This window comes from Harmonia axyridis, chromosome 6 (assembly GCF_914767665.1).
Source record: "Harmonia axyridis chromosome 6, icHarAxyr1.1, whole genome shotgun sequence".
NCBI classification, from domain to species: Eukaryota; Metazoa; Arthropoda; class Insecta; order Coleoptera; family Coccinellidae; genus Harmonia; species Harmonia axyridis.
The window spans coordinates 36,375,202-36,400,431 of record NC_059506.1 but is presented as its reverse complement, the minus strand read 5'-3'; the positions used below and the strand labels follow the sequence as shown (position 1 = coordinate 36,400,431).

The 25,230-nt window shown below is 38.5% G+C and overlaps 1 protein-coding gene across 1 annotated transcript in view; it reads left to right on the top strand.

Annotated features, from left to right (window-relative positions):
* The window catches only part of LOC123683486 (probable G-protein coupled receptor 158), a 187,345-nt gene that overhangs the window by 24,330 nt on the left and 137,785 nt on the right, over positions 1–25,230 (top strand). The window lies entirely within an intron of this gene.

Below are 25,230 nucleotides of genomic sequence, written 5' to 3'. Positions count from 1 at the left end.
TCAATCTACTTCTAGACATATATCAGTTTCAAATGTATTGATATCCAAGTGCTGAAAATTTCTCAATATCTCATAAGAAACCAAGTAATAGCAATGCCTCGTGACAATGCAGTCAGTACGGTCTCATAGGAATCTTGTTTGCTTGGAATTTCTCAGTATCTCATAAGAAGCTATCGAAATGTCATGCATTTCTGAGTGTCTCATAAAAATACAGTCGACAGCTTGGCATGCAGCAGTATCTCTTGAGATTTTAGTCAAGTGCATCTTTAAATGTCTCACAAAAATCTCATCAAAATTTGAGCCGCTGCAAGTCATTTCTCACTATCTCAAAACATTCCACCCATTATTTATCATTGTCTCATATGTACCATCAATGTAGTCTCATGGGAATCTTGTTTGCTTGAAGTTTCTCAGTATCTCATAAGTAGTCATCAAAGTGTTCTGCATTTCTGAGTGCCTCATAAGAATCCCATTAACAGCTTGGCATGTAACAATATCTCATGAAAATCTAGTCAAATGCATTTCTAAATGACTCATTCGCTTCAAGACATTTCTCAGTATCTCACATCAAATCTACAAATGTGCTATCCACGTACTGGACATTTCTCAGATACCAATGGATGGCATTTTGTTTTAAGAATCATAGGAATTTCAAAGGAATCTTTTTAACTGTTTGGATATTCTCAATAACTCATATGTAACTATCCAAGTATTCAGTATTAATGAGTGTCTCATAGGAATCAAGTCAACTGCTCAGCAAGTAGTAGCGTTTCGTTAGAATCTGAGCGTTTCCCACTGTCTCACAGAAATCTCATGATAATCCAATCTATTCCAAGACATTTTGTGTCTCATAATAACCTTCGAAAATTAATAAGATTGTCATCATTGCTATTTAGTCAGTCTAGTCTCAAAAGAATTTCATTAACTGCTTGCATTTTCTCAGTATCCCATAAGTAGCCACCAGAGTGTTCAGAATTTCTGAGTGACTCATAAAAATCTTTTCAACTGCTAAGAATGTGGCAGTGCCTCGTGAGAATCTAGTCGAGTGCATTTCTTAATGTCTCATACGTTTATCAACAGTTACAGAATTGCAAAAAAAAAAAAAAGAATGATACATTCTGTCAAAAAAGTAACGGGAATTGTTCCGATAACTACTAAAATTGTTTCCCTACTGAAAATGTAACTTTTTCGACACAATAGTAGTACTAGAATATTCCTCGGAAATTCGCGGTTGCTAATGTGGAATCCTACAAAGGTAAACACTCAGACTACCCATTTTTTTCAATAAGTCTCGTCTCGTTTATCCCTACACACGCATCCCCTCGAAATTCCAAATCCCTCTTTGGAATTCTCGCTTTCGTTTCGCCTGAAGGTCCAAGTGGGAGAGAACGCTTACCTTTCAATCAATTATAATACACGTTTCCATTTTCAAGAGCGATCGTTTTGCAAAGTGAATTGCTACAATTCTTCATCTCTTCTAATTGAATTACATTCCCTTTCGATCCGGCCGTAAAATGGGTCATAAGCAAATTTCATTTTCACGACGTATCTCGAGGAATTGGATTGAAAAAAAAAAGTTGATCGGTGGCCCGAAAATAACGGAGAAAATTGTTCGTTTTCGAGAGGGAAAAACTCCGAGCAGAAAAAATCATATTTCAATCAATAGACAAATGTTTAGATTTGTATTTATGTTCGTGATGCTCATACAATTTTGTATAGTTATGTAATAGAAGCCATCAGTTTTCCTTCAAGACTATAAGACTCTGAAGTTAAATATCCTCCTACACTCAATTCAGAAATTTCGTTCGGGTCAAAGATGCCCAAACAATCTTAACTTTTCCGCAGGTTGTACATAGTTTGGGGTTCATATTTCGTCGACGAAACAGATGGCTTCATCGGATGGTCGATAAAGATCGTCGAGGAAAAGAAGTTGCTCCTCTGAGTTGCCCCTTTATGGGCTAATATTTTGGCAGGAACTTGTACTTGCCCTAATCAACATCTTGGGTGTTAGATAACTTTTCTTACTTTGGAGTCGAACATCTTCTGGTGTTTCGGTCGGAAAACTTTCTCCGGAAAATCCAACTTTTTGTCTGGGAAAGCTTCGTTCTCAATCGTTTTTTTGTATTTGAGAAATTGGAATTTGTCAGGATGATCCCAGGAATAGTGCAGTTTGAGGAAGTTGCTGAATCATGGCTTCGATTCCTGTTCTTCAATAACTATTCTCACCTACTAATGCAACCCTTAATTATTTTATCAGAAAAAATCATCACGATATTCTTTACAGTCGAGCCTATAAGTTACACCACTTCTCTCAGAAGAGGGAAATTTATGAAGCCCTGATTCCACTTTTGAACAAACCTTCAGTTAACTAAATTTTTATGAGACACTCAGAAATATCCAGTAGTTGATTAGGTTTTTATGAGACATTGAGGAGGGCGTAGACATAATCTAAATTCTCACGAAACATTTGGAAATTATAGACAGTTCACTAAAAACACATAAAATATTGAAAATTGTCATGGAATTGGCTGTATTCTTATGAGATACTCAGAAATTCTTACTTGATACACATAAATAATAAAATTATCATTATGAGACATAGTGTATGTTGAGAAACTGACTTGAATAGTGTTGGGTACTTGAATATAAACTCAAGAATCACTTAAAATTACAATGAAGTTGGCTGTATTTTCATGAGATATTGAGAAATCACTAGTTGGCAAGATTCTCATAATATACTCATAAATGATAAGATTCTGACAAGAAAACAGAAAGACAGGAACTAATTTATCTGAGAGCGTCATCTATGTTCATCATGGAAAAGAGCAACTGAAGACTCCTGAGGTAACTCGTTTTGCGCCCAAACAAAGTTACACACAAGTGTAACAAAGTGGTCCAAAACAATCTCAACTTTTCGGCAAGTTGTGCATAGTTTGCAGTTCATATTTCGTAGACGAAACATATGGCCTCATCGGTGGCCGATAAAGATTATCGAAGAAAAGAAGTTGCATTTTCGAGGTGCCCCTTCATTGGCTAATATTTCTGCAGGAAATGGTACCTGCGCTAATAAACATCTTGGGCGTTAGATAACTTTTCCTACTTCAGAGTCGAACATCTGGTGCTTCGCTCGGAAAACTTTCTCCGGAAAATCCAACTTTTTCACTGAGAGAGTTTCGTATACTTAATCGTTATTCCTATTTGAAAAATTGGAATTTGTTGCGATTCCCCAGGATTGGCCTTGTGGAGGGCTGATTGGTGGAGTTTGTGGAAGTTTGAGGTTTTCGAGAAAAGTTGTTGAATCATTGCTTCAATTCCAGCTTCCGAATGACCGCAAGCTGATCAACTACGAGAACCCTTCTGTATCTCCGAGTGAAACAATCTTGAACAACCCCCTCTTATTTCAATATAAACTTCTCCTCGAATATTTTTGGGAGAGCACGATATTCCTAACAGTTCAGCCTAACTGAGTCAATCCTAAAACTTCTCAGATCCCATCTGATTAGTCTTCAGTTAATTGAATTTTTATGAGGGCCTGTAGAATATCGACATTAAGCTGGGTTTTTATGAGACGCTGAAAGATATTGGATTTTTATGGGAGATAATAACTAAGTCCCTGACTGAATGATTATGAGACTATGAGAAATTCCTCACAAATATATCAATGAGGTATTGAGAATTGCATACATGTTGAATACTAACTGGAGAAATATTGAAGACTATCCTAGATTTGGTCACACTTTTATGAGATACTGATAAATCCGTAGAAGTTGGCTAGGTTCTCATAAGACACTCAGAAATGACGAAGAGTTCGCTATATTGTTATGAGACGATAAGAAATCCCTAGCAGTTGGTTAGATTCTCATGAGATACGCAGAAATACAAAGATATTGGCTGAATCCTTGTGAGACATTAAGAAATTTACCTGATTCTGATGAAATATCGGAAAATTGTATGAAATTCATTTGTTGACAATTTTTTCAGGGATCCTAAGAAATTTCACGTTTATGAGATACTAAAAAATCCATAGAGGTTGGCTAGGTTCTCAAAGATACTCAGAAATGACGAAGAGTTGGCTGTATCGTTATGAGACGATAAGAAATCCCTAGCAGTTGGTTAGATTCTCATGAGATTCTCAGAAATACTAAGGTATTGGCTGAATCCTTATGAGACATCAATAATTTGATCAGATTCTGATAAAATATCGGAAAATTGTATGCCATTAACTTGAAATTCATGAGATACTAAGAAATTTCGTCCAGTTAGATTCACTATGAAAAAATGAGGAGTTGACTGCATTGTTTTGAGGCATAACGAAAATCTTGGTAGACTCATGAGATGTTAGAGTTGACTGTTTTCGTATGATACATTTGGAGAGCCAAATTTAGGTCTAAATCTGAAAACTCTGTAAACGAAAATACCGAAATCTTTGGTATAGTATGACATTTTCATACCCTACACTTTTAAAGTCTAATTGATAGAGATATCAGGGGTTCGATAGAGAAAGTTGCTAATTCGAAAGTTACGTTATAACACGATGAAATTTAAACCCTCCGCACCAACGAAAATAAGCTTATCCCTTCGTTCAAAATGATTTATTATCGAACTCGTCCTGTTGATCGGAAAATCCATCCATAATATAAAATGAATCACATACCCGGATGGGCCAATAAATTAATTTTGGGGGATCGGGTCTGGAACTCTGAGGATTTAATATATCGTCAAATATTGACAAATTTCGGAATATTGAAATTTGGAACGGTCGGCACACGGTGAGAGGAAGAGGGTGGTGAGGCGGTGGCACAGAGGGTACAACTCAATATTCAGCAGCTATTTCTATGGGAGGAGGATGATTAATGAGGGATATATTGGAGGAGCCTCCGAAAATATTTCCTGTAGCTACAGGGTTTGTTGTGCGCCTTAAGGTGACAGTGAAAAAAGCAAATTTGACGGATGATGTTTTAGAGGTTTTTTATTACCTATAGTCACTTTCTTTTTCTCTGATCGTGAAATTGGAATGGAAGACAGAAATTTATATAACATAATATATACTAACTAACAAAGAAACTGAAACACCCAGAAGGAGATATTTCAAGTTTGAATTTTTTTTTGGTAAATCATAGATAGTATAGCAAGGAGTGAATGATTGAATTTGGAGAAAAAAACGAATGGTTTACAATTTTTTTATGAATTTGTTAATAATGTGTTTGTCCACCGCGATTATCTATACACTCCCCAACACATCTCGGCATTGATGCAATAAGATGGTCTTTTTCTTCTTGAGGGATACTATCCCAAGCTACCTGTACTTCATGTCTCAGAGCCGCCAAAGTCCGTGGGGGCTGGGGTAAATTTCCAAGCCTTCTACCTACGATGTCCCAAACATGCTCTATGGGCGAAAGATCGGGGAATCTGAGCGACCATGTCAACAGATTCACATGGGTCACTTCGAAAAAGTTTAAACTAATTCTGGCAACATCAAGTCGGGCATTATCTTGCTGAAATATTGGATTCTTGAGCCGGTTAAGGTAAGAAAGAACATATGGCTCCACTATTTTTTGAGGGTAACGCAGCGCTGTCATGTTATCTCGAACAAAGACTAAAGGTGACCTACTTGTATATGCAGTAGCATCCCATACCATAACGCCTACTGTTCGGTGTGCATGACGCTCAACATCAAACTGAGGTTCACGTCTTTCTCCCCGACGTCATCTAACCCTTATTCGGCCATCATGTGCACCCAAGGATAATCGAGATTCATCAGAAAACACAACCTGATGCCATTCCACTGTGATCGTTGCCGGCGATGCTCAACCGTCAGAGGTAACACAAGATTGTGTCTATAAAGATGCAGAACAAAAGGCCTTATCCGGCGATAAACTTTTCGGCAGTTATAGGATGGTCTTGTTCTCCTAACCACTCATAATTCAAAGATCCAGTTGTCGCAAATCGGTCTCTAATGGCCATGAGTCTTAGACGTTGATCTTAAACTTCATTTTTGCCCCTTCGACGCCCGGTGTCTACTCTTCTTCGATTTTGAGCATTATCGAACCACGCTTGACAATATCTCATAACAGTAGTAGGATTTCTGTTCGTACGGTTAGCGATTTCTCCAAATGAGAACCCCGCCTCCCATACACCAATAATTCGACCTCTTTTAAATTCACTCAGCTGGCGATAAATTTCACGTACATGTGCTCTAGGCATTTGAACAACAACTAAACATCGACTTTGGATCTCCTCAAACAGTTGGTTTTTTGTAAAATTTGAAAAACCTGCAAAAAACGACTACAATATTTAAGTAACAATTGTTCACATGAAAAACCTTCACGATTTTCTTCTCTAAATTCAATCATTTACTTCTTGCTATACTATCTATGTTTTACGAAAAAATTCAAAATTTAAGCAGCTCCTTCTGGGTGTTGCAGTTTCTTTGTCAGTTAGTATATTTATAACCCCATAAACTAGCTCTTGTTGGCATTGCTTGTGCTTGAAGCTTCCATATAGAATATATCCACTCAAAAACGATACCTATGATACTTCATATCCGCAAAAACAATGATCCCTTTAAGTAATCTGAATGCCTGGGCCCATAACCTGTAGTTATTAGATAGAATACGCCCTTTTTAAGAGGTAATAATATTCTAACAGCTATTATATTCAAACAGATTCCCCCAAGAACCGAATATGTGCTAAGAAGGTGGAATATTTCCCTTCCGATCATCCAAAAACGAGCTTTTTCATCCTACACGCTTCCGGACCGTACGCCAACATTTCAATTCTAACGTTTCTGCCGGTACTCGACCCGTTTCCGGCCCCATAAGTCACACTGCCATAAAGCTGATAAGCCGATCTATCCGTCATTTCGACTTCGATAAGTTCGAACCATCGAATGCGAGTCGGTCGCGTCCCCCGCCTCTCAGAACCCGACCAGGTGGACATTCTGCACGGCCTGGCTCGGCAGAATTTTCTGCATAGCGCAGAATAACGAGTTTTGACAAGCCGCAGTGCGAGCGAGAGCGGAGGGGGGTGCAATAATCGACTGTATTATCGGTTTGAAAGGCGCGATCGCGTCGAATCTACAGGATTCGACGGAATCGGCTGATTTGCGATTAATTATTCTGGATTTACGAGATTTACGGTTCGCTGTGTCGTTATAATAGCGGTATGAATGATGACAGGTGCTGGCGAGGCGTACTTACGTTCTGTGTGAACGGGGCTTTATTGGGGATTGGCCTGGGGAGTCTTTTGTGTTTTTTATCGCTAGTCTTCGAATCGATGGCTTTATTATTTCGTCACAATGTCTGTAATTATCGATTTTGATCCGGGAATAGTCTCAAAAGATGAAAAGATGACTCACTGATAAAGAATCCGTTCTTAAATTCAATTCAGTCTTCAACGGAAAGACTTAGACACTTGATGGAGAGGTTTGGGCATCGAATACCATGGTGAAGTTCGTTAATTGGCGAAATATTACTCTACTAGTCGGATTTCACCATAAATATGGCAGTAAGACACTATTTTAGTGTCGTCCAATACGACTATCGACGAGAATATTGCAATTTCACTTGGGACTTTATTATTTATGATCGACGAACAAGGCTAGCCGATAATAGTCACCAGTTTGTCGTGCATCTTTCTACAGCTAGGACATCGGTGTATCAGAAGGCTTTTCTTTACCGAACTGCAAGGCTATGGAATACCCTACCTCAAGATGTATTCCCCCTGGGTTACAACTTGCAGCAGTTTAAGACACGCACAAACCGATTTATTCTAAATTCATCTCGGGGCGCTTGAAAGGGCGTTATAAGCTCAGTCTTTTCCCGAGAGATGCGTATAAAAAAAAAAAAAAAAAAAAAAAAAAAAAAAACGGATTATAACTTTATTGTGGTACAGCACTTGGAAATATCCTTGAATACTCTCCTAACTCAACTGGTCATCACCTTGTAACTTACTCCACTGAACTTTCCTTTTCCCAGTTTTATACCTGGGTTACAAGTATAAAATCATATTGTACACCGTGAATTTCTTCTTCCTTTTCTTATTCTCTAAGCTGTATGCCTGCGCAATGGTATCATGGTACCTGCACACTGATTAGGGTAGGGAAAAGATATCATCTATTGTATCGTTCTGAGAACCCTATGAATGAGGAAGTTGTATGCACAAGTACCACGAAAGACCAATGTTACACCAATGCAGGTACATTTATATTAAGTATTGTGGCGACAATTTCGGCTAGACACAGACATTAGGTCTAATTGCTTTTATACGCATTCCATGGCAATGACTCTATCTTCCCCTACCTCCGTCAATGCAGTTAGTAATCCCAGAAAGATGGATCCTACGAAAAACATCTCTATAAGACCCAATCTAACGTTTGTCAACAGTCAAGCTTCCTATTATAACTTCGGAAACCTTCAACATCTCAATTTTCGTATCATATTTCGAAGAGATCGAATGTATCATAACCTCTTACCGCATGTAATAGAATACATCAGTTTTACTCCAGGACTACATGTATTCTTAGGGTAAATATCCTTTTTCGTCCCGCAAAAGTTACACTCAAGTCAGAAATTTCGTTCGGGACAAAGTGGCCCAAACAATCTTAACTTTTCCGCAGGTTGTACATAGTTTGCGGTTCATATTTCGTCGACGAAACAGATGGCTTTATCGATTGGTCGATGAAGATCGTCGAAGAAAAGAAGTTGCTCCTCTGAGTTGCCCCTTTATGGGCTAATATTTTGGCAGGAACTTGTACCTGTGCTAATAAACATCTTGGGTGTTGGATAACTTTTCTTACTTTGGAGTTGAACATCTGGTGCTTCGATCGGAAAACTTTCTCGGGAAAATCCAACTTTTTGTCTGGGTAAGCTTCGTTCTTAATCGTTTTTTTGTATTTGAAAAATTGGAATTTGTCAGGATCTCCCAGGAATAACTTTGTGTATGGCTGATTGGTGAAGTTTGATAAAGTTGCTGAATCATGGCTTCAATTCCACTTCACCAATGATTATTCGCAACCCAAGAATCAGAAAAATTCATCACGATATTCTTCACAGTCGAGCCTGTAAGCCACAACACTTCTCTCAAAAAAGGAAATTTATGATGCTCTTCCAAATGGATCTTCAGTTAACTAAATTCTTATGAGACACTGAGAAATGTCGAGTGGATTATTTGATTTCTATGAGACATAGAGGGGGACCTAAATATTTTCTAGCTCCTGACGATACATCAAGAATTGGGATGGAATTTGCTGTATTCTTATGAAATACTGAGAAATTCTCAGTTGATACTCAGAAATAATAGAATATTTGATCGATTATTATGAGACATTGATGAGTGCCGAGAAATTCGCAAGAACATTGAAAAATGTTACTCAAAATTACGATGAGGTTGAATTTTTATGAGACACTGATAAATGTCAAGTAGATGATTGGATTTCTATGAGACATTGAGGAGAACCTAAAAATTGTCCATATCTTCATGATATATCAAGAAATAAGATTGTATTCTTATGAGATACTGAGAAATCACTGGTTTTCAAGATTCTCATAATATACTTATGATTGATATGATTTTTGGTAAGAAAGCAAAAAGGCAATAATTGAATTATTTCAGAGGGTCATCCATGTTCATCCTGGATAAGCACAAACCTATTCGGAACATCCTACGCCCACTCGGACTTTACGCAATCCATTTGCCCGCCGTTCAAAATCACGTTGTATTTTGTACTCCTTAAACGGCTTAAGCGGATTCTAAGGTCTGGCTTCGCGACCGTATCGTGTTATCTCTTTCCCCTCAGTTTAATCTGATTCCGCTTAATCCCAAGATTAATACTTCCATAGCTTCATTTAATCTCCTTGCCCGTAAAACTGCAGGCGGAAGGAAAAACATTAAACTGATTACGGCATAACTCCCGACAAACTCAATTTGTTCGACAGATGCGATTGACAGGGATCAATGGGGATTGTGTATGTAGTCCGTGACCTACGAGCATCGGCGTAGACAGGGGGGATATGATTGGGCTCGCCTCCCCCTCTTGAGTCAGTGTGCTCCACTCCAGTCACTTAGACTCTATATACAATATACTTGTGAGGTTGCAGTTTCCACCAATTCAATTCGATCAAGAATTTTTCATTCTCTTCAAGCTCTAAAAGATTCTGAGATCTCCTCACTAGACAATGAATACATACAGGTTTGGTAAATACATTCAGTAAGATCGGATATTTAACATTAATCCAGAAAATACTCAAGGTACAGTGAAACAATGCAAACATTGAAAGATCTGCGTGATTCGATATCGAATAAACAAGTATTCTCTTTCAATGGCGAAGCGGGGATGGTCACGGTAGCGCCCTGCAAAGGCTTCGATAGTAGGCACTCTCCAATAGCGGTACATGAAAATCTACATTATATAGCATACTCTCAAAGAATTCAAGGGAGAGGACATCTAAACCACCAGACAAATCGAAAAAATAGGGCTTCGACGAAAAGAAACTCGTCTATTTTTTTATACAAGAAGTTGACAAATGAAAAAGCATTGTGTTTGAGTAGACCTCACTTCCCTAAAACCATGTTGGCTGTCAGAGACAATTTTGAATCAAGTCAAAAAATGAAAATATGCTGTTGTTCCCTATGGAAGAAAATCCTGTCTACGCCTCTGCCTGCGAAGGTCGCATTCCGAAATTCTCGAGGTAGGAACGGACCGGAGCAAGTTTCAGCGTAGAAATTTCATTAGAGCCAATATGGTAACGCGGAAGGTGGTAAATGGGAACTGCGAGATGTTTGTTTCGCAGATGAGGCTAGAGGGCGCTGCCTCTCGGTTATATCCTAGCGGGAACAAACGTTCTCAGACGGTTTTTTCCCGTCGAATTTGCATAGTCTTTTATCTCTGCTAATGAATAAATGGGGGGAGAAATGCTCCGTTTGGTCGGAACAGCCTTGAGGTTGGAAATGTTTTCAACACCTAGGATTTGTCGGATTAGAATTCTCGATTGAGGCATTTCGGGGAAAAATCTGAAGGAGTTTCGGACGTTTAATCAGGAGTTTCTGCTATCACCTTTGATCCTTTGGCGTTACGCAATCTAAGGCACAATTAGGGTTTTCTAGAACAACCCTTACAGTTTGGACTGAAGGGGTTTCCAATGAAAGTTTTAATTTTGAATAGTCTGCTGAGCAGCTGCCATCTTTGACGCTATCATATTTTGATATTTGACAAGTAAAAACTACGCCATTACTAAAAATTGAACGATACATGCATCAACAACGCATTGAAATTGTTGGAATTCACCTCGGAGGCTGCGTTAATAATCATATGTGGCTGGGAAAATCCAAGAATGATTGTTGAATCGCCTCTCCATCCTCAACGTGTCAGTGTTTTGTGCGGTTTCTGGGCTTGTGGTGCGATTGGGCCTTACCTTCACTGTTACAGTGAATGTATTGCGCTACCGAGATAAGATCAATAATTTTTTATGACCGGAATTGAAAGATATTGATGTGGACGGTTTCAATTTTCGAGAAGACGGCGCTACATACCACATAAGTAACAAAATAATAGCAATTTTCTAAGAGAAGTTGTTATTTTTCGAAGATGTGATCACAATTGGCCTCGGAGCCATTGAATACCTTCAGACTTTATTTTTTGGGACCACGTGGAGGTCTATGTCAATGCTCTACAATTGGTTCAAGACCTTAAAGATGGAATTCGTGAAATTTTCGAGGACATAGAGCCGCAAATGTGAACATTGATCATGGAAAAATTCAAAAAACGATGTGGAGGAGCAACCGTAGTCGTGGTGGACATTTGGCTGATAACATTTTCCATCATTAATAGCTTTCCCACTACAATGAAATAAACTTCCATTGATATCTCTCAAAATATACTCGTTTTTTTCTTTATCAAAATGAAACCTTTTATTGAAAATCCCTTCACAAGATGCTATCCTAAACTGGCACACTTCTTGGCAAGCCAGTTCCAAATACTCAGAAAATGCTAGCAAAGTTGCCCATAACAGGCACACTTCTTGGCAAGCCAGTTCCAAATACTCAGAAAATGCTAGCAAAGTTGCCCATAACAGGCACACTTCTTAGCAAGCCAGTTCCAAATCATCAGAGAATGATAGCAAAGCCGCCCATATGCGCTGCGAGAATGACCAATATACTAAGAGATGTTGTTGGGAATTATAAAGCAGAGTATATAAGAGGAGATCAAACTGGTCGCAGCTATGAAAGGATGTTTTCTAGCTGACCATAACTTTTAATCTGATCTAATCATATCGATTTGTTGTAATATGATCAATACATCATCATTACAACCAGAATTGCAAAATCCTTTCACTTTTTCAATACTTTTTGACGGAGTTCTCACAGAAAGACATTGACCCAATAAATCAACTCGATCAGAGAGCTTAACCCTAACAAATCCCCAATAAAATGCTGCCCTTTCAAAACCTCTAAACTCTTTCAATTAGTCCCCTCCATTGAAACGTCCGAACCCTAACCTAACTTCTCCAGGTTGCCTCTTCTTGAAAAATTCAAGCACCACCCTTTTTCAACCCTTCCTATCCAGCCCCAGCGTAATTAATAGCAATTATTCCCTGCCTTGAATTAGCATCCGATCAAGACCGTGAAAGTTTAAAACACCTCTCCGCCCCATTGGGAAAACCCGTTGAAAAGCGGCCGCACGGAATTTTCTCGTTTTCCCTCGTCTGAAAGAGGCCCGCTCTCTTTTGTTCGGCAGGAGAGGAAAAGAGTGACGATTTATTCCCAGTTGTGGAGTTTGGAATAATACCGGCATGTTTCCCGAATTTTCCGGCTGCGGATTTTTCCGGAGGCCTCGGGGGCGTGTGTGTAGAGATGGAAATCGCTGATTTAGGGCGTCGTTTTAACGTTTGAACCGCCCGGGCGAGCCTCGCATTCTTCCGCGATAATTTTAATTGTGTTTTATGACATCGTAAAGAGGACTTCCGTTTATTGCTTTTCCTGGAAGGGGGTTTTGTTTTTTTTTGGTGGATTTTCCGGGTTTTCCGCATGAATCTTGTGTGTGTGTAAGCGGAAGAACAATGAATACACTTCATCAGAGGCACAACAAAAAAAGTGCAGTCGGTTATGATTCACTAGGACTAGACCATAGGATTTGCAGTTATTATGGGTCCATTTGAAAAATACTCTTCTGAGAAAAAAATACTCTGGTGGAATTTGAATACCGTCTTATACTGAGCCCACCCATCTAGATACTGAACCACGCCTACCGCTGGTTTGGTCATTTGGGAAATGAGAAACTTAACGGTCGCTCATCCAGACACTGACCACACCCACCGCTGTGGTCTTAAACTGAGCCCACCCCTCAGATACTAAACCACACCTACCGCTGGTTTAGTCATTTGGGAAATGAGAAACTTAACGGTCGCCCATCCAGTCACTGACCATGCCCACCTCTGTGGTCTTATACTGAGCCCACCCATCCAGATACTGAACCACGCCTACCGCTGGTTTGGTCATTTGAGAAATGAGAAACTCAACGGTCACCCATCCAGATACTGACCACGCCCACCGCTGTGGTCTTATACTGAGCCCACCCATCCAGATACTGAACCACGCCTACCGCTGGTTTGGTCATTTGGGAAATGAGAAACTTAACGGTCACCCATCCAGATACTGACCACGCCCACCTCTGTGGTCTTATACTGAGCCCACCCATCCAGATACTGAACCACGCCTACCGCTGGTTTGGTCATTTGGGAAATGAGAAACTTAACGGTCACCCATCCAGATACTGACCACGCCCACCTCTGTGGTCTTATACTGAGCCCACCCATCCAGATACTGAACCACGCCTACCGCTGGTTTGGTCATTTGGGAAATGAGAAACTTAACGGTCACCCATCCAGATACTGACCACGCGCTCTTTCTAAAAAGAATCTTCACTCACATAGTGGAGTTTCAATAGAATGCCATTTGAACAGCCTACTATTGCAACGGCCATGACCGGTCCTAAGTCTATTTAAAATTCATCAAGTTCTCATAAGTGAACTGAAACCAGAAACGTTCTCCTAAGGATCAAAGATTAGACTTTTGTTGAAAACATCAATAGAACTCCATTTTGAACGCCAAATTTCCTTGTTACTTTCATTACATTGAAGGAAAGTATTAATCCATAAAGGTTTGCGAGACTTTAATCCTGCAGTTCTAGTATCTGAGAAGTAAGATACAATTGGAAATAAGTTCGGGTAGAAATGGAATTTATCCCAATATTTCTTGACTGCAACCTGTCTATGAATATGAGGCGGAACTATATGTGATAGCACTGGTAACCAATGTAAAGATGTAGATCTAATAGTTCCACACAATACATAATTCCGGAAAAAGTACCTCCTAGAGCGGGAATCGAACCCGCAACCTCCGAATCACTGGTCCAGCGCTCTCGCCAATGAGCTACCTAGGAAGCTTGAAAGTTTCAACCGCATATCGAAGAACTGCTACCCCCAGAATTAGGAGGTTCTTTTTCCGTAATTAAAAATTGTCTGTCATGCCAATATAAGTATATACTCCCTTTCCCTATTTTTGAGTCTATTTCGCTTGATGGCAATCGATAGATCATTACACCGCTCTTAATCCAATCTTACCCAGGTGCAACGTTTCAGGTTATACCGCATCACTCTCAAGGGATGCGCTCAATAAAACCATCAAGTTCGAATATATCTTCCCCGCGTTTTTTGCTAATATAAACGGCTGCATCCATTAACTTCAACTTCAATTTATATAACCCATGATTCATTTTAACGTACCATCATCAGTGTTGCCTCTCGGAATGTCCTACAAAACGCTGCTAGGGCCATTCTGCCCCGGTAATAAAAACCGTATCGAACGTTCCGTCGATGCCGAACGATCCTATACGCCATCAAAAGAGTGTATTTCCATCGGTACCGTTAATCTGCTAAACTATAAAGTGTTCGGGGAAACGCAGCAGACAATACAACTCCATTTCGATCTTCGGCCGGACGAATTGAAAACAAACAGAGCAATAAATTCGGGTATTGATAGCGATGGACGCAGACGCGTATGTAGGTTATATGTATGCGGAAGTGCTCGGAATATGTTTCCGGTCGGATGCAGTTTTTTTTATTTATTTTTTAATTTCGTTGTTGTTCTGGGGATTAAGTTGGAGCCCAGCTTGGAGGTTATTGATGATGTGGGATTGGTGGGGAGTTATTGTTTTAAATTGGGGAGGTTTCATTGGAAAAAACATAAAAATGTTTGCAATCGATTCGGGTTGTCGTGTTTGGAGTTGCAGCTTCGTTAGCATGGATCTACGTAGGATACGGAAACAAGACACAAGTTATAAATTGGGTGGATATGTATATTGGTTCTCTAATGCAAAGATCTTTACCTTCTTGTAGATTCTTACCATCATGTGTGATATGAAGGATTATGTAACATTATTAAATAACTTATGTTTTTTTATTATTATTATTATGTTACATTATCACATGACTCATGTTTATTCATTTATTTTTTAATATCTTGGAATTCATATTTGTTTGCATTTGTCAGGAGTTCCACTGAGGGAAAACAAAAGATTTGCTAAAAATCCAACTACAAAAAAAGTTAAAAAAACCAGCTGCTCTTAAATCACAATTCAAAAAGCCATCAATAATATAGAAAGCACATTGAAGCAGCAGACTCTCAATTCTCTGCTTGAACCTATCTGTGGGCAAGTCCTGAATAGAAGAAGGGATCCCATTAAGAAGCTTTATACCCACGTAGGAAGCACCACTCTGAGTTTTACTTAAGCGACATCTCTCAGTTCTAAATTTATGTCTTCCTCCTGTACAATGATTAGACCCGATAATATCGAAATTACCCTTGAAATGAATCAATTGCATATCATCAATTGCATACCAAACTGAATTAGATTACCATGATGACTAATAAATGAGGCTAGCCATAATGCTTTCGTGGAAAAAGTATTCTGTTAGTTGAATGAATAACTAAAAACACTTTGGATGATTGCTGAATACCTCAGATTACTCGATTCATCTTCTTACTTGGGCCCCTGCTTTCGGCGCCCATCAACATCTTGGCTGGCTGATTCAGGTGCTGATTATTAACGTTATAATAAGTACATAATAAGTACGCTATGATGGCTGGAAATCTACAACTGTTGTAGAGAGTTATGAGTTGAATTAACTGACAAATAAGAAGATGATTGCTGAGGAGATTCTTGTGAGAAATATTCGAAAAAGGAAAATAAATTCATTGGGTTGAACGACGCAAATGTTTGGGGCTTTTTAGGTTCTTATGAATATTTAGAATCCCTTCAAGAAACTCACGCTCATCTTGCATCTAAGACTAGGAAGTGTCTCCAAGTCTTAAATGACACTTTATAAAAGTAACACCATATAAGACTCTTCAATGCTGATAAGTCCTTCTCGACAAATGAACCCAGAAATCATTATTTTTGAAAAGAATTGTTTGGTATCTCTAGTGTCCTATATGTCCCAATATAAATGTAACACTATGTGAAACTCTTCAGGTGCCTTAAAGTTACAGTTGAAGTGAAAGCAAAAGGGAGGCAAAAGTTGAAGCAGAAGTTGAATCAAAATTTGAAGCAAATGGCCTAAAGTGGAAGCAAATAATAAAGCTAATGCTAAAGCAAATAAGAAAGCTGATGTTGAAGCAAATTTTGAAGCAAATTCTAAACTAAATGCTGGAGCAAATGTTGAAGGAAATGCTCAAGTAAATGCTGAAGCAACAGTTAACGCAAAAGTTGAAACAAAAATTGAAGCAAAAGTTCTAAAACAAATGTTGGAGCAAAAACTATCGAAATCTCGAAAACTCTTTTACTGAAATCAATAAAACATTTATTTTGAGATTACTCCTCAGTACAGACTCCACATTAATTAAGAAGAGTCTCCCCTCCTCCCCTTAAAACTCAATTCTCCCCAATTTTCGCGTCTCTCCAAGTCCACTACTCCAAGACCAGCCCCATTGTGTCTTCAACATCCAACCGAACTCAGAACAAACGGAACAGATTGGAAGTCATTATATACCTCGAACGAAACTCATCACTCTATGGTTTCGAGGCAACGTTCCGAAAACGTCGTCGTAGCAGCACGCGTTTTCTTACTGACGTCACGTCGTCGATACGGAAAGTTTTAATTGAGTACGATTGAGTATTCATAGTTGTCTGCTTACTTCTCGATCAACGTTCAACAAGTACCGTTCGCCGGAGGCACATCTATTTCATTTCGATAACAATTCGACTCTCGTTGCCTTGCCAACCGAATGTTGGCAACTTTATGAGCACTCGCGATATTCGAGTTTTTATTCCGTGCGGTTGGGAACAGCGGGCCGTTGAAAGCATGTGCTTGTACACGGTGGAAAAAAAGGTTGATACGTATAATTTTTTTTTTGTGGCGGGTTCGCGGTAATAGAGTTGAGTATTATTCAGTAGTTCGTCAAATTGAAATGTTGGCTTTACTCCAGTGACGACTCGTGGAGTTTTCGATGAGTATATCTGAAGGGAGACTCGAATTTAAATTATATTCTTCTTCTTCTCTGGAGTGTCTCTTCTAATGGAGATTGGCAACAACCATGGCAAATTTGTCTTTTGGGCAGTTTCATTATAATCTTTATCCAGGAGTGTTGTCTCCTTCTTGGAACTCGTTTTCCCTCTATTTTGCCCTTTGTTATCTACTAGACCAATAAATATTGATCACCTCTCAACACGTGTTCGAAGTAGGCCATTTTTTGCCTTCAAAATGGTGTTAATAGCTCCCTATCATTCGACACTTTATTTGTCCAAGAAATCTTGAAGATTCTGCGGAAGACCTACATTTCAATCAAACGCTTCGTCTCAGGGTTGCCCACTGGACTCTTCAGGTTTCCATCCCATATGAAACAACCTCAAAGTAATAAACATAGATAGGGGGAGCATATGTCATTTTCAGTAAGCAAATTTTGTCCCCAACATAAACAATCAAATTTGACAAGATATTTCACTCAATTCGCGAGTTTCTCCATCTCTTGTGTCCCATAGTGAATCAACGTTTCATATCAATTCACAATATATTGAAATAAATATACCCAAATATATCAGAAATTCAGAAAACATAATATTACATCATCGGTGAAAAACTCACCACAAATGAGTAAATCAGATGAAAATTGCAATTGTTAACCATTCAAGGAACGGGATTCGATACTGTCCACTTTTTCAGCAAGCATTCATCCTCTTTGTGCAGCACGAGCGCTCTCATTCACGCTAGGCGTTTCGTTTACCCTGAGTGTTTTTCCCCATCTCGGCTTAAGTGCGACGTCCTTGCTTTTGGGGAATTGCTTCCCAAGACCTGCATTCCATATGAAAGGGGCGTGGACTAGGCGTCATTCAGTTCTGGTCAGTCATCGGATTGAATTATCGCAGACATAAAAAGTAAGACGAGAAAATGGATGAAGCTGCAGAAACGTGACAACAGGAATAACCTAGTGGTTCGTCATCAGGTCGCTTATACAGGGTGTCCCGTAAACGGACGTCAACCCAGAGCATGATGACCAGGATATCCAAATTTGATTTCAGTAAAAGTATCATAGTTTTCAAGATATCGATAGTTTTTACTTCAGCATTTGCTTCAGTAATTGCTTCAGCATTTTTTTAGCACTTTTGCTTCCACTTTTGCTTCAACTGTTGCTTTAGCATCTGCTTAAGCATTTCCTTCAGCATTTGCGTCAGCATTTGCTTCAAAATTTGCTTGAACATTAGCTTTATCATTTGCTTTAGCATTAGCTTTAACTTTTGTTTCAAATATTGCTCTAACTTTCGCTTTGAATGTTGCTTCAACTTTCGATTTGAACTCTGCTTCAACTTTTGCCTCACTTTAGCTTCTACCTTAACTTTAGGTAATTGAAGAAATTCACATAGTGTTCTCTTTATATTGGGACATATATGACACTAAAGATACCAAACAAGAATGTTCAAAAATAATGATTTCTGGGTTCATTTGTCAAGAAGGACTTAACAGCACTGAAGAGTCTTATATGGCGTTTCTTTTATAAAGAGTCATTTAAGATTTAAGTCTTGAATGCAAGATGAGCGTTGGTTTCATGAAGGGATTTTAAATATTTATAAGAACCCTGCCAGCTTAACAATGCTGAAGAGTCTCATATAGTGTTACTGCAGTAATGTAACATATAAGAACATAGGACAAGGAGCTTCAGTTCGATAAATAATGATCTATGGAGTTCATTTACCGAGTAGATTTTATATCGTGATGATTTGCTCGATCAAATCATTTCTGTGTTCAATTTCATTTCATTTTTGACACTTCCATTGATATCAAACTACAATTAATGAGTTTATCGGTCAATCAAAGTTTTATGAAACCCGTTGTAAATTAATTAGATCATCCAGTAGAAACTTGACATGACCCGAACAGGTCAAGGTGTCTACAAGGATTCATCTCCTTCCAACCTCGAAATAAAAGGATTAAACCATGCTAAACATAAAGAAGATCACATGCTCCATTCCGGGAACCTAACCGGATAAGGCCTGCGGCTTTCCGCGTACAGGATTTTCCGGTAGCAATTTTCTTCATCGCTTTTCCAGACGTAGCATCATACGGAACATCCGACTTTCACATATTCATGGCTTCGTGAATTTTCCAACGGAGAGAGTGGGGTAGTCACGTTGTGGAAAATGTGGGACCAGATAAATCCCATTGAAAATCCTTGGAGGGAAAAGTGGATTTCTCACCTACCGCAAGCATTAAATTATACGTTATTTAGCTATATTAATGACGTATTGAAAATAAGAGGCACATGACCGATCTATACCTATCATATGGGAATTAGTAGACATAAAATTTTACAATGTGAAGAACTGGACAGAACGAAGCAATTTTCATTATTGAAATTCACTTCTACGGAAACTATTGTATTAAGGACTTAAAATGTGATTTATGAGCAGACATTTTTAATATTCAGGAAGAAAAAGAATAGCCTGTAGAAGTATATACTACAAAAAACCCCATATTACAGGTGTACAGTCAAGCCACGGTATATGTATGGAATTTATACCGTAGTCAAACATGATTATTAGATGTGGCGCCACTGTGCTCAACGTGGCAACCTGGCAAACCCCCCCTGTCTCAACAATTACACCCTTAGTAGGAGAGACTGAGAGAGTCCTTCCTTCTCTTCTCGTCCAAACCGTCAAGTGATCAACACGTACTCTTTAAGTAACTACGCGCCGCACCACCACAGTTGTAAACCTTGTAACCAAGCAAAATATACACGTAAACCCGATACAGTCACGCATTATTCAACAAGAGTAAGGAGCTTAACTATTCCCTTGAGGTAAACCGTCAGAATATCATCGCTGATTGAATAGAAACCAAAAACAGATAGGAGATGTTTTTTCGAGAAAATTGCAGGTATAAAATTGGAGACAGTCATGAAAAACATACGTGAAAAGTTTAGTTCCTCATATAAATAACAAATAAGGTGTCCCATTCAATCCATTCGTTCTCGATTCAGCATACAAACTCACCGAGCACAGTATTCGTTTATTCCAGTTATTCAAATAGTGTGAGATCTTCGACAGTAGTTTGCTTTGTGTCAGGCGATAAAACTCACATACTGACATATAGTCGGGTTGGAAGTTTGACACGTGTGTCTTTTATTCACATCGCTAGAATAAAGTTATATTTCCAGCCATGAAAAGAAGAAACGACGAGCTCCGAGACGGTTTAAAAAGTGTTTCGCCACACTGTTTATTTCATTGTGGAATGACCCTGAAGATGGGGTGAGTGTCGTGTTCGAATCGAGATGAAATCGTTTGGTAGAAAGTATGATGTTTTGTCGCGAACTTTAAGACTTGACAAATTGCCAACTCTTTCAGGAATAGAGCTGAAAGCATCAAATTTGGTGGAAAGATCACCGGTTTAAGTTGTTGCGCAGTTTTGATTTTCAATAGTTGAAATGTAAAATACCTGATGAAGCGACAGTGTGACAAAACAATAGACAAGTTTAGTGATGTTGATAATACTATATTTGACACGATAGATTTAAAATATAGAGCAAAACTGATAAATCAGTAGAAAAATTTTGAAAATCCATCAATAAATGACTGAGAAATAGATTATTTAAATTTACGTATTTTAGCGCGGAACGTCTTTGGTCTGTGACGTCACGGCTCTTGCCTGTGATCGCTACACCATAAATTACGTTTAAAGACTTAGCCGCGCCAAGGCTCTCGCGCCGTTTGTAGTTTTACAGTGTTGTTTTAACTCGAGTTTTGTTTTTATGTCACCATAATGGAAGAAGGCTTCGTGAAAGGACAAAGTGACAATTTTCCTAAAATAGATATATTCGCAGTGATGCAGTTTTTTTCTTCAAATCCATCTTATGGCATTGCAGAAATGAAAGGAGTTAAACTTTTCAAGTAAGTATCTACTTTTGAGTTTGCTTCATCATGGTTCAACTTATAACGATGATTTATTTAAAAAACGTTTCATAAACAGTTTGTAGTTGAGTACTGGTTGTTGAAGTCTATCAATGGCAAAACATATTTATGTGAGGAGTAAAAAGTGAAAAGAGAAAAAAGTAATTTATATGTATGTATATAGTAAGTTATTTCAGCCATCGTGTAACGAACAAAAAACGACACGAACGGCACAAGTGATTGTACACCAATGAATTCGTAAGCACTCTGCGAATACCAGTCGTCTAGTGTGTGACGTCACGACACTTACACGTACTATGAAATTATTCTTCCAACCGCAACTTCAAAGTCCCATAACTTTTTCATTTCTAGAGATATTTCAATGATTCTTCCACATTTCTGTTTCATTTCACTTAAATTTTTAGAATTAATTCTTAACAAAAAAATGAAAACTAGTCCATTATGTGCTCCATTAATTTCTACCTAATCTAACGAACGCATTCGATCGCATAGAAGTAGCTTCGAAGTTCCATCATAAAAATGAAAATAAAGGCAATCAAAGTTATATTCTGAAGTTCGGTCTGCAGAATTTCTTCACTTCCGAAGGGAACTGCTTCCAATCTGCTCTCAACGACCGTCAGATCTCGGTAACGTTGGCCGTCTAGACTCTAGACTAACCTCAGCTAACGTAGACGAAAAACGAACGAAATGATCTGATATGCCTAGACAACGCTAGTTTCGCGATGGGGAAAGAAACAGATGGCAAAAAGTGTCACGTCATCTCAAGATATCTAGGGGAACATCACGACGTCCGCAGCTGTTCTTTCCTATCCTTAGATAACTTATTTGGCTCATCCGGAGGTCATCCATCCGAAAATGCCCAGTCAAAGTGATGGCGTCTGCACAAAGTAGATCTGAAGGATATTCTTTGGTCCATCTGTCGAGGTAGTTCGGAAGATAACATGCGAGATGGCGTCTGGGATGACTGAATGAATATTGGAGATGAGGAAACCAATCCAGACAAAATTTGTTGAAGATTCGATAAGATCAACTACCGATCCAGTGGTCAGTAGATCAACTGAACTAGTTGAACTCACAGCCAATAAGCTCAAAAATATAAATCCTAAAAATCATTCTAGATAAGTATTTCCTTTAGGGCCCATTCAAAAGTACTACCATATGAGACTCTTCAGAAATGTTAAGTGAAGAACTTGATTGTGTGGTTAATGAAGTAGAACTGATAAGCGTTATTATACCTCACAGACAATTTCGAATGAATAACAACAAATGAATATTGATTGACAAATGGAATAATCTCTAACTGAAAACAAAAGAACAAAGAAAACCGTGTAAAACTAACACTCGTCAGACTTACAGTACAAAGTTGGTATTACCTACTAATTTTTTTCATAAATAATAAGTACATATCGGTTTTTCAACTGCCCTCACACACGCTAGTTCTCTTCTCTGCTCACGCTATTGAATATTCATTTTACAGATTGATCAACTACCTCCAGTACACAACGGGCGAAAAATTTAATCTGAAACCTGATATTTCGCAATTTAAACTATACGCTTTCCTTGGAACACGACGTTGCATGCGTTCGTTATTAAATTTTCTCATTAATAAGTCCCGAGGCTATTGGATCGGCTTTGAATTACCACTCTAATCCAAGATGTATAATGGCACAACACGAAAACCGAAAGTTAGCTACATGGCGTTCACAATGGGTATAACGAAGGATTTGGTCGATAACTGCTCGAAGTTGGATAAAGAAAATTTGGGAATTATTATATAGAATATTCTCATTCATAGACCAATGTCGGAATATATATTTGGAATAGACCCACAATAATATAGAATATTGAGGATTTATTATCAGATATTTTTAAATAATAATGAAGCAAATAATCATAAAATTCATTGATGAATTTAATACAGGGATAAAAAGACTTATTAGAATTGCACAATAGATGTGTGCAAAATTAGTGCCGCGCGAGCTAACAATCGATTGAAAGCAACAACGTGTTAATGATTCTGAGCAGTATTTGAAGCTGTTTAAGTGCAATAAACTTGGATTTTGCGTCGATATGTGGCTATGGATAAAACATGGCTCCATCATATCACTCCGGAGTCCAATCGACAGTCAGCTGAGTGGACTGCACACGATGAACCGAATCCAAAGCGGGGAAAAACACAACAGTCAGCTTGCAAGGTTATGGCATCAGTATTCTGGGATGCGCAAGGTATAATATTCATTGATTACCTCTGAAAGGGCCAGACCATCAACAGCGATTATTATAAAGCGTTATTAGATCGTTTAAAGGATGAAATCGTTAAAAACAGGCCCATTTGAAGAAAAAAGAGGTGCTGTTTCATCAAGATAATGCGCTGTGTCACAAATCAAGGAAAACAATGGCAAAATTGCATGAATTGAGCTTCGAATTGCTTTTGCATTTACCGTATTCGCCAGATCAGGCCTCCAGCGACTTTTTCCTGTTCTCAGACCTCAAAACAATGCTCGCTGGAAAGAAATTTAGCGCCAATGGAGAAGTAACCGCCGAAACTAAGGCCTATTTTGAAGCGAAATAGAAATCGCACTACAAAAATGGTATCGAAAAGTTGGAAGATCGCTATAATCGCTGTATCGCCTTCGAAGGCAAGTATGTTGAATAATAAAATCTTGCCAAAAAAATGTGTATTACAATGGTAGACCGGGGACTTTTCAATTGACCTGTTAAATGAATTTCTTAACATATACTCTCTTATTTTCAACAAATTCAATGGAAAATTATTGAAAGAATTTTAAAAAGTGTTTTCAACTGGTCTAGCTATATTCCAAGTCGATCAGATTCTCCCACACGTTCCACAGCTTCCTTAATATTTATCGTATGTGCTAAATCCACAGAACGTTGTGGCTTGAGTTCTGGGTCTTGTTTATTTCTCCCTTGCAGCGATAGAATCTGAAATTCGTGATGAGCAACGATATTTACGAGTCGTTTCTTTGGAAAAATCGTAAAAGGGATGCTTTCCGCCATGGATATCTCTTCTCTCTCGACTCTTATCTGAATACATATTTCAACGATTCTTATGAAGACGCTGAAACTGATACGAGACCTCAGATACCCTGTTTTTTTTTTATTTTCCAACGGTTTTCTTCGACCCAATGGTCGTATATCTGAAAGAATGCGCTTTGAACGGTGCACTATCGCATTTTCTGGATCAAAGCGGCTGATAGGAGATGTAGACGCGGTGTTTGAAATGCATTTTTTGGCTAGATAGAAATATTGTTTTGATCGAACTTATTGTTCCTGTTTTTCCTCAAGTGCTTCCTTTCAACGTATGTTTGAACTTAGACATCCGCTTCTTGTATCACAAAATGAAGAACGATACTAAGAAGGAACATGATCGAAATGGAGGCTTATAATTCTTCAGTAAGTTACTGAGTCTAGCATGGCTGCTTTGAAAGCTGAAGATATCGTGGATTACACTTATGTTTAGAATCCAAATTGAATATTATGGAAGACTTACCTAAAGGGTGTTTTTTTAGAGTTATAGAACTTTAAATTGCAATAAAACAACGATGGATTATTCGATTGACATGAATTTCATTTATCCGCAAGATAATCCTATGGCATTACGTTTTAAAAATGATTTCTGGCATATGACCGCCACGGCTGGCTCGGATGTAGTCCATTCTGGTCGTCCAATTTTCGATGACTTTTTCCAACATTTGTGGCCGTATATCGGCAATAACACGGCAAATGTTGTCTTCCAAATGGTCAAGGGTTTGTGG